Source organism: Pleurodeles waltl, chromosome 4_1 (assembly GCF_031143425.1).
Source record: "Pleurodeles waltl isolate 20211129_DDA chromosome 4_1, aPleWal1.hap1.20221129, whole genome shotgun sequence".
Taxonomy (NCBI): Eukaryota; Metazoa; Chordata; class Amphibia; order Caudata; family Salamandridae; genus Pleurodeles; species Pleurodeles waltl.
Window position 1 is genome coordinate 440861589 of NC_090442.1, and position 11616 is coordinate 440873204.

An 11616-nucleotide genomic window follows, 5' to 3' on the forward strand; every position below is an offset into this window, starting at 1 on the left:
CCCTGACTGCCGCCCTGCCTTGGCCCTTTCTTTGATGATGTATGGTAAAGCGAGACGATAGACGGGCCTCTGTTGGTGTAAGAAGACATCCTTAGTTAAGTATTTGGTGGGTCGCGCCCACAAATTTTGGTCTTTGTTTTGTCCTTAGGTCCTTAGATTTGGCCATTGCAGTGGCCAAAGCCGAGGGGTAAGTGCATTTGTGCTGTGTAAACTGAAAGTTTTACCCCCTTGATGTTTGTGAACAGCAAGTAAAAATCGTGAGATGTCTGGTCTGACTAAGTTTGGAAAACTTTGTTGCTTTGGTTGTAATAGGGACTCCCAGCTTGAGGACTCCTGTCCGATTCCTTCGGTTGGAACTCCCACATATGAGCTCTATTCTAAACATGGTGTTGGTCCTATTGCCTTTAATAAGACATGGACCCGATATACAAAGAAAGATGGTGTTTTAAAATGGCCAGAAAATGGTAGTTTCGAAACTGATGTGCTAGATAATTTAGAAGCAACGTTATTTAAAAGAAAAGCCCGGCCGGCAATGTTTGACTCTTTTCGCCTTTGGCGTAAGGAAGCCAAACAGAGAGAAATTAAACAAGCGAAACGAGATAGGAAAACACAGGGAATGACGATTATACAGGCTGCTCAGCAATTCAAAGATGATGAAATAGATAATGCAATGGAAATTTCAGACAGACAGCATCGAATGGCAATAGATAAATGCTATCCGACGTTGCCTATTGTAAGAGGCTGGACTGGCTTGTAGTGAGTACCAAGGGGTACTTGCACCTTGCACCAGGCCCAGTTATCCCTTATTAGTGTATAGGGTGTCTAGCAGCTTAGGCTGATAGATAATGGTAGCTTAGCAAAGCAGCTCAGGCTGAACTAGGAGACGTGTGAAGCTACTACAGTACCACTTAGTGTCATATGCACAATATCATAAGAAAACACAATACACAGTTATACTAAAAATAAAGGTACTTTATTTTTATGACAATATGCCAAAGTATCTTAGAGTGTACCCTCAGTGAGAGGATAGGAAATATACACAAGATATATATACACAATAGCAAAAATATGCAGTATAGTCTTAGAAAACAGTGCAAACAATGTATAGTTACAATAGGATGCAATGGGGAAACATAGGGATAGGGGCAACACAAACCATATACTCCAGAAGTGGAATGCGAACCACGAATGGACCCCAAACCTATGTGACCTTGTAGAGGGTCGCTGGGACTATTAGAAAATAGTGAGAGTTAGCAAAATAACCCACCCCAAGACCCTGAAAAGTGAGTGCAAAGTGCACCAAAGTTCCCCTAAGGACAAAATAGTCGTGTTAGAGGGAGAATGCAAGGAAAACACAAATCAGCAATGCAACAACGATGGATTCCTGTCTGAAGGTACCTGTGGAACAAGGGGATCAAGTCCAAAAGTCACAAGCAGCTCGGAGATGGGCAGATGCCCAAGAAATGCCAGCGGTTGGTGCAAAGAAGCTCTTACTAGGCTGAAGAACTGTGAATACTGCAGGAACGACAAGGGCTAGAGACTTCCCCTTTGGAGGATGGATCCCCCACGCCTTGGAGAGTTGTGCAGAAGTGTTTTCCCGCCGGATGGACGCCAACAAGCCTTGCTACACGCAAATCGTGCGTTTGGCGTTTTTGGACGCTGCTGGGGCCCAGGAGGGACCAGAAGGTCGCAAATTGGACCTGCAGAGAGAGGGGACGTCGAGCAAGACAAAGAGCCCTCACTGAAGCAGGTAGCACCCGGAGAAGTGCCAGAAACAGGCACTACGAGGATGCGTGAAACGGTGCTCGCCGAAGTTGCACAAAGGAGTCCCACGTCGCCGGAGACCAACTTAGAAAGTCGTGCAATGCAGGTTAGAGTGCCGTGGACCCAGGCTTGGCTGTGCACACAGGATTTCCGCCGGAAGTGCACAGGGGCCGGAGAAGCTTGCAAAGTCGCGGTTCCCAGCAATGCAGCCCAGCGAGGTGAGGCAAGGACTTACCTCCACCAAACTTGGGCTGAAGAGTCACTGGACTGTGGGGGTCACTTGGACGGTGTCGCTGGATTCGAGGGACCTCGCTCGTCGTGCTGAGAGGAGACCCAAGGGACCGGAAATGCAGCTTTTTGGTGCCTGCGGTTGCAGGGGGAAGATTCCGTCGACCCACGGGAGATTTCTTCGGAGCTTCTGGTGCAGAGAGGAGGCAGACTACCCCCACAGCATGCACAAGCAGGAAAACAGTTGAGAAGGCGGCAGGATCAGCGTTACAGAGTTGCAGTAGTCGTCTTTGCTACTATGTTGCAGGTTTGCAGGCTTCCAGCGCGGTCAGCGGTCGATTCCTTATCAGAAGGTGAAGAGGGAGATGCAGAGGAACTCGGCTGAGCTCATGCATTCGTTATCTAAAGTTTCCCCAGAGACAGAGACCCTAAATAGCCAGAAAAAAGGGTTTGGCTACCTAGGAGAGAGGAAAGGCTACTAACACCTGAAGGAGCCTATCACAAGGAGTCTCTGACGTCACCTGGTGGCACTGGCCACTCAGAGCAGTCCAGTGTGCCAGCAGCACCTCTGTTTCCAAGATGGCAGAGGTCTGGAGCACACTGGAGGAGCTCTGGACACCTCCCAGGGGAGGTGCAGGTCAGGGGAGTGGTCACTCCCCTTTCCTTTGTCCAGTTTCGCGCCAGAGCAGGGGCTAAGGGGTCCCTGAACCGGTGTAGACTGGCTTATGCAGAATTGGGCACATCTGTGCCCAACAAAGCATTTCCAGAGGCTGGGGGAGGCTACTCCTCCCCTGCCTTCACACCATTTTCCAAAGGGAGAGGGTGTCACACCCTCTCTCAGAGGAAGTTCTTTGTTCTGCCATCCTGGGCCAGGCCTGGCTGGACCCCAGGAGGGCAGCTGCCTGTCTGAGGGGTTGGCAGCAGCAGCAGCTGCAGTGAAACCCCAGGAAGGGCAGTCTGGCAGTACCAGGGTCTGTGCTACAGACCACTGGGATCATGGAATTGTACCAACAATGCCAGGATGGCATAGAGGGGGCAATTCCATGATCATAGACATGTTACATGGCCATATTCGGAGTTACCATGGTGAAGCTACATATAGGTAGTGACCTATATGTAGGGCACGCGTGTAATGGTGTCCCCGCACTCACAAAGTTCAGTGAATTGGCTCTGAACAATGTGGGGGCACCTTGGCTAGTGCCAGGGTGCCCTCACACTAAGTAACTTTGCACCTAACCTTTACCAGGTAAAGGTTAGACATATAGGTGACTTATAAGTTACTTAAGTGCAGTGTAAAATGGCTGTGAAATAACGTGGACGTTATTTCACTCAGGCTGCAGTGGCAGGCCTGTGTAAGAATTGTCAGAGCTCCCTATGGGTGGCAAAAGAAATGCTGCAGCCCATAGGGATCTCCTGGAACCCCAATACCCTGGGTACCTCAGTACCATATACTAGGGAATTATAAGGGTGTTCCAGTAAGCCAATGTAAATTGGTAAAATTGGTCACTAGCCTGTTAGTGACAATTTGAAAGTAATGAGAGAGCATAACCACTGAGGTTCTGGTTAGCAGAGCCTCAGTGAGACAGTTAGGCACCACACAGGGAACATATACATGCACACCTATGAGCACTGGGGCCCTGTGTGACAGGGTCCCAGTGACACATACATATAGGCCACAAACCTATGAGCACTGGGGTCCTGACCAGCAGGATCCCAGTGACACATAACAACCATACTGAAAACATAGTGTTTTCACTATGAGCACTGAGGCCTGGCTATCAGGATCCCAGTGAGACAGTGAAAACAGTGACAAACACCCTGACATACACTCACAAACAGGCCAAAAGTGGGGGTAACAAGGCTAGAAAGAGGCTACCTTCTCACACAACCCCCCCCCAAACGAAGGACAATAAGGCTAACCTTGGCCAGTTGAGACTTTATTGTCTAAGTGGTGATAAGTAGAGAGTAGCTCTGCAATAGACTGGTTACTCCCTTTATCATCCACTATATGGTTACTTCCCTGTGGGGATGTAAACCACCCTGTTTGAAGTTTTTTAGCTAAGCAACAATGTGAAGATGTATTTTCAGAGTTTCTATCAGTAAGTTTTAGTTTAGAGCAGTGGGAATTGTCCACTGAACCTATTTGTAGTGATGGAAATGCCAGACAGGGATGCTGTCTCAGAAAAGCCATAGCTGGGCAAAAACTTTGTCCATCTGGCTGGAAGAGAGAACAGGGATGCTGTTTCTCTTGAGTTGGAGCAGGGCAGGGATGCTGTCCTATCAGCTCCACACTAGGGCAGGGATGCTGTCCTAAGTGTTGTGAGGCAGTGCAGAGTTTCTGCACTAAAGTTTCTCTGGGAGGGTTGGAGGGATGCTCCATGTTAACTAAAATGGTGCTCTTTTTCTCACCAATGTTAGTTATCCCACAGAGAGGTACTTCTACCTCAGGGAGTCCAGCTTTGCCAGCTGATGATTCCCTTGGAACAGGTGCCACCCTAGGAGAGGTTTCTCCCACCACAGGAATAGTATCCTGAATGGTAGGGTGGTTAGGGGATACTGTGATACCCTTTTTACCTGTTGATGGAGAGGGATCCTGAGTTTTCAGGCCTTCTCTCCTTTGCTTTTTCATTTCACTTGAAATGAGAGGGAACAATTCCTCAGGGATGCCCAGCATGGCTGTATGGGCATAAAACTCTACATCAGCCCAACCTGAGGCCTCTAGGTCATTACCTAAGAGACAGTCTACAGGTAAGCTAGGTGATACCACCACCTGCTTAGGGCCAGTAACTCCACCCCAACTAAACTGAATTATAGCTAAGGGAAGAAACTTAGTGGAGTTATGGACATCAATAATCTTATACTGTTGTCCAATGATGTGTTGTTCAGGAGGCACTAGGTTTTCAGTCACCAAAGTGAAACTGGCACCTGTGTCCCTGTAGGCCAAGGCCTCAACACCATTTATTGAAACTGTCTGCCTGTACTTATCCATTGTAAGGGGACAAGCAGCCAGTGTGACAAGGCCAATGCCACTAGGTGTGACAGAAACTGTCTTGGGACTGATTACATCAGTTTCCACTATGGACCCATAAGTGAACCCAACTACACCCTTTGCTTGACTGTTGCCAGCAGTCCCACCACTAGTACCACTACTGCTAGGGGCACTAGAGCTTGATGTATTAGTGGTGGTAGGCTCAGGGGGTTTACCTGGACAGGACTTATCCCCTGGCCTATGGCCTCTATGTTTACACACAAAGCACCAAGGCTTTTTAATGTGAGCAGGTTGGGAAGAAGAGGAAGAATTTGTTTTATCCCCACCCTCTGAAGAGTGTTTAAGATTTGAAGTGGGATCTTTGGTTTTACCCTTATCCCCATGCTTATCTTGAGATTTTTCACCATCTTTCTTCTTATTGCCATCTTTGTCACCCCCTGTATGAACTTTTCTGTTCACCCTTGTTCTGACCCATTTGTCTGCCTTCTTTCCCAATTCTTGGGGAGAGGTCAGATCAGAGTCTACCAGGTACTGGTGCAACAAATCAGACACACAATTATTAAGTATATGCTCTCTCAGGATTGTGTTATACAGGCTTTCATAATCAGTAACTTTACTGCCATGTAACCACCCCTCCAAGGCCTTCACTGAATGGTCAATGAAATCAACCCAGTCTTGTGAAGACTCCTTTTTGGTCTCTCTGAACTTTATCCTGTACTGTTCAGTGGTTAAGCCATAACCATCCAGGAGTGCATTCTTAAGAACTTGGAAATTGTTAGCATCATTTTCTTTTACAGTAAGGAGCCTATCCCTACCTTTTCCAGTAAATGATAGCCATAGGATAGCAGCCCACTGCTTTTGAGGGACATCCTGTACAGCACAGGCCCTCTCAAGTGCAGCAAACCACTTGTTAATGTCATCCCCCTCCTTATAAGGGGGAACTATCTTGTGCAGATTCCTGGAATCATGCTCTTTTGCAGGATGACTATGGGGAATACTGCTGCTGCCACCATGGGTATCTAAACCCAACTTCTGTCTTTCCCTCTCTACTTCTAAAGACTGTCTATCCAAATCCAGCTGTTGCTTCTTGAGCTTCAGTCTGGTTTGTTCCACTCTCAATCTATTGAGCTCCCTTTCTAACAATCTGTCATCAGGGTGGGTGGGAGGGACATTTCTAGATACAGAGGTATGATGGGAATGAACAGAAGGAGACCTGTCCCTTACAGAGGGCACCCTAACAGCTTGGCTACCAGTATAATGTGAGAGCACACCATCAGTATGGTGTGATTCAACCTCTGTACCAACTATGCTAGACTGTCTAGTAATGGGCAGGCTGAGAAGTTTCTTTCCTGAACCTTTTCCTGGGGGAGTCCCTGGATCAGATTGAGAACCATTAGCTACTTTTTCTACAGATTGGGCACTTATGGCCTTATCCTGTACTCTAAGCATATTAATTAACAGTTCTAAAGAAGGATTCTTCCCTACACTCAAACCTCTCTCTATGCAGAGACTCCTTGCTCCTTTCCAGCTAAGGTGATCATATGCAAGTTTGGACAGTTCAACTTTTTGGCCTGTGCCAGACATTTTTTAGAGAGAGTTAAAGTGATAGACAAAGAGAAAAAAGTTTTCAGAACTTTTTGGAAAGACAGAAAAAACTTTTTAAACTTTTAAGAACTTTTTGAAAGTTTAGAAGTACTTTTCAGCACTTAGAAAAGAGTGAAAAGAGGAAATGCAAAACTTTTTGTCTATGTGTATATACACTGACCTTGTTTTGTATATTTTTCTCTTATGAAAAGTACAATGACAAGAGTGGTAAGTAGTCTCAAAGCACTTATCCCACCGCTGCACAACCAATGTAGGAGGCTGGACTGGCTTGTAGTGAGTACCAAGGGGTACTTGCACCTTGCACCAGGCCCAGTTATCCCTTATTAGTGTATAGGGTGTCTAGCAGCTTAGGCTGATAGATAATGGTAGCTTAGCAAAGCAGCTCAGGCTGAACTAGGAGACGTGTGAAGCTACTACAGTACCACTTAGTGTCATATGCACAATATCATAAGAAAACACAATACACAGTTATACTAAAAATAAAGGTACTTTATTTTTATGACAATATGCCAAAGTATCTTAGAGTGTACCCTCAGTGAGAGGATAGGAAATATACACAAGATATATATACACAATAGCAAAAATATGCAGTATAGTCTTAGAAAACAGTGCAAACAATGTATAGTTACAATAGGATGCAATGGGGAAACATAGGGATAGGGGCAACACAAACCATATACTCCAGAAGTGGAATGCGAACCACGAATGGACCCCAAACCTATGTGACCTTGTAGAGGGTCGCTGGGACTATTAGAAAATAGTGAGAGTTAGCAAAATAACCCACCCCAAGACCCTGAAAAGTGAGTGCAAAGTGCACCAAAGTTCCCCTAAGGACAAAATAGTCGTGTTAGAGGGAGAATGCAAGGAAAACACAAATCAGCAATGCAACAACGATGGATTCCTGTCTGAAGGTACCTGTGGAACAAGGGGATCAAGTCCAAAAGTCACAAGCAGCTCGGAGATGGGCAGATGCCCAAGAAATGCCAGCGGTTGGTGCAAAGAAGCTCTTACTAGGCTGAAGAACTGTGAATACTGCAGGAACGACAAGGGCTAGAGACTTCCCCTTTGGAGGATGGATCCCCCACGCCTTGGAGAGTCGTGCAGAAGTGTTTTCCCGCCGGATGGACGCCAACAAGCCTTGCTACACGCAAATCGTGCGTTTGGCGTTTTTGGACGCTGCTGGGGCCCAGGAGGGACCAGAAGGTCGCAAATTGGACCTGCAGAGAGAGGGGACGTCGAGCAAGACAAAGAGCCCTCACTGAAGCAGGTAGCACCCGGAGAAGTGCCAGAAACAGGCACTACGAGGATGCGTGAAACGGTGCTCGCCGAAGTTGCACAAAGGAGTCCCACGTCGCCGGAGACCAACTTAGAAAGTCGTGCAATGCAGGTTAGAGTGCCGTGGACCCAGGCTTGGCTGTGCACACAGGATTTCCGCCGGAAGTGCACAAGGGCCGGAGAAGCTTGCAAAGTCGCGGTTCCCAGCAATGCAGCCCAGCGAGGTGAGGCAAGGACTTATCTCCACCAAACTTGGGTTGAAGAGTCACTGGACTGTGGGGGTCACTTGGACGGTGTCGCTGGATTCGAGGGACCTCGCTCGTCGTGCTGAGAGGAGACCCAAGGGACCGGAAATGCAGCTTTTTGGTGCCTGCGGTTGCAGGGGGAAGATTCCGTCGACCCACGGGAGATTTCTTCGGAGCTTCTGGTGCAGAGAGGAGGCAGACTACCCCCACAGCATGCACAAGCAGGAAAACAGTTGAGAAGGCGGCAGGATCAGCGTTACAGAGTTGCAGTAGTCGTCTTTGCTACTATGTTGCAGGTTTGCAGGCTTCCAGCGCGGTCAGCGGTCGATTCCTTATCAGAAGGTGAAGAGGGAGATGCAGAGGAACTCGGCTGAGCTCATGCATTCGTTATCTAAAGTTTCCCCAGAGACAGAGACCCTAAATAGCCAGAAAAGAGGGTTTGGCTACCTAGGAGAGAGGAAAGGCTACTAACACCTGAAGGAGCCTATCACAAGGAGTCTCTGACGTCACCTGGTGGCACTGGCCACTCAGAGCAGTCCAGTGTGCCAGCAGCACCTCTGTTTCCAAGATGGCAGAGGTCTGGAGCACACTGGAGGAGCTCTGGACACCTCCCAGGGGAGGTGCAGGTCAGGGGAGTGGTCACTCCCCTTTCCTTTGTCCAGTTTCGCGCCAGAGCAGGGGCTAAGGGGTCCCTGAACCGGTGTAGACTGGCTTATGCAGAATTGGGCACATCTGTGCCCAACAAAGCATTTCCAGAGGCTGGGGGAGGCTACTCCTCCCCTGCCTTCACACCATTTTCCAAAGGGAGAGGGTGTCACACCCTCTCTCAGAGGAAGTTCTTTGTTCTGCCATCCTGGGCCAGGCCTGGCTGGACCCCAGGAGGGCAGCTGCCTGTCTGAGGGGTTGGCAGCAGCAGCAGCTGCAGTGAAACCCCAGGAAGGGCAGTCTGGCAGTACCAGGGTCTGTGCTACAGACCACTGGGATCATGGAATTGTACCAACAATGCCAGGATGGCATAGAGGGGGCAATTCCATGATCATAGACATGTTACATGGCCATATTCGGAGTTACCATGGTGAAGCTACATATAGGTAGTGACCTATATGTAGGGCACGCGTGTAATGGTGTCCCCGCACTCACAAAGTTCAGTGAATTGGCTCTGAACAATGTGGGGGCACCTTGGCTAGTGCCAGGGTGCCCTCCCACTAAGTAACTTTGCACCTAACCTTTACCAGGTAAAGGTTAGACATATAGGTGACTTATAAGTTACTTAAGTGCAGTGTAAAATGGCTGTGAAATAACGTGGACGTTATTTCACTCAGGCTGCAGTGGCAGGCCTGTGTAAGAATTGTCAGAGCTCCCTATGGGTGGCAAAAGAAATGCTGCAGCCCATAGGGATCTCCTGGAACCCCAATACCCTGGGTACCTCAGTACCATATACTAGGGAATTATAAGGGTGTTCCAGTAAGCCAATGTAAATTGGTAAAATTGGTCACTAGCCTGTTAGTGACAATTTGAAAGTAATGAGAGAGCATAACCACTGAGGTTCTGGTTAGCAGAGCCTCAGTGAGACAGTTAGGCACCACACAGGGAACATATACATGCACACCTATGAGCACTGGGGCCCTGTGTGACAGGGTCCCAGTGACACATACATATAGGCCACAAACCTATGAGCACTGGGGTCCTGACCAGCAGGATCCCAGTGACACATAACAACCATACTGAAAACATAGTGTTTTCACTATGAGCACTGAGGCCTGGCTATCAGGATCCCAGTGAGACAGTGAAAACAGTGACAAACACCCTGACATACACTCACAAACAGGCCAAAAGTGGGGGTAACAAGGCTAGAAAGAGGCTACCTTCTCACACCTATCTCTTCCCTTGATAAGAGAAAAGATTTTGAGGAAGATTCCTTAATGTCCCACTTATTGAAATTGCCTCCGCCCTATGTACAAGGTGCTAATGCACCCCCGATGTTACAGCCTGTTCAGCCGCCAGTTGTGCTTCCGCCTGCTCCAGCTTTTCCACATTTGCCTCCTCAAGTATTGCCTATGCCAGCTTTGCCTTTAACTCCTTTGCCTTCTGCTCCTTTGGCAATTCCTAATGCTCCTTTAGTTAATTCACCTAATACCTTGTCCCCTATCCTTATGTCAAATTCTCCATCTATGCGTAAGCGATTTGCAGATACTGTCTCTGGTCTCTTATCACCTTTCTTTGAAGCTTTAAATGTGTCTCCAGCTTTTTCTCGAAGACAGTCTCGTAGTCAATTCCCAGACTCCGAAGAGCGAGAAAAATTGGACTCACTTGCTTGTAGATGGATCAAGAAGGGTCCCTGTTAGACCTGACAGCCTTAGGGTAGTCACCCCTAACTTTTTGCCTGCCTCCCTCCTCGTTTTTGGATACTGTTTTTGCTGGTTTTTAGACTCTGCGCACTTTACCACTGCTAACCAGTGATAAAGTGTATATGCTCTCTCTCTGTAAACATGGTAACTTTGGATCATACCTGATTGAACTATTTAATATACTTATAAGTCCCCAGTCATGTGCACTCCAGGTGCCTAGGGCATATAGATTAAATGCTACTAGTGGACCCGCAGCACGGATTGTGCCACCCACTTAAGTAGCCCCTTTTCCTTGTCCCAGGCCTACCATTGCTAGGCCTGTGTGTGCAGTTTCACTGCCACCTCGACTTGGCATTTAAAAGTACTTGCCAAGCCTAGAACTCCCCTTTTTCTGCATATAAGTCACCCTTAATGTGTGCCCTGGGTATCCCCTGGAGCAGGGTGCTGTGTAGGTAAAAGACAGGACATGTACCTGTGTAGTTATATGTCCTGGTAGTGTAAAACTCCTAAATTCGTTTTTGCACTACTGGGAGACCTGCTCCCTTCATAGGCTAACATTGGGGCTGCCCTCATACACTGTTGAAGTGGCAGCTGCTGATCTGAAAGGAGCAGGGAGGTCATATTTAGTATGGCCAGAATGGTGATACAAAATCCTACTGACTGGTGAAGTCGGATTTAATATTACTATTCTAGAAATGCCACTTTTAGAAAGTGAGCATTTCTTTGCACTTAAATCCTTCTGTGCCTTACAATCCACGTCTGGCTAGGTTTAGTTGACAGCTCCTTGTGCATTCACTCAGACACACCCCAAACACAGGGTACTCAGCCTCACTTGCATACATCTGCATTTTGAATGGGTCTTCCTGGGCTGGGAGGGTGGAGGGCCTGCCCTCACACAAAGGACTGCCACACCCCCTACTGGGACCCTGGCAGACAGGATTGAACTGAAAGGGGACCTGGTGCACTTCTTAGCCACTCTTTGAAGTCTCCCCCACTTCAAAGGCACATTTGGGTATAAAACAGGGCCTCTGCCCTACCTCATCAGACACTTGCTGGAGAAGAAACCGGAACCAGAAACTACATCCTGCCAAGAAGAACTGCCTGGCTGCTCAAAGGACTCACCTGTCTGCTTTCTACAAAGGACTGCTGTCTTGCTGTTGCC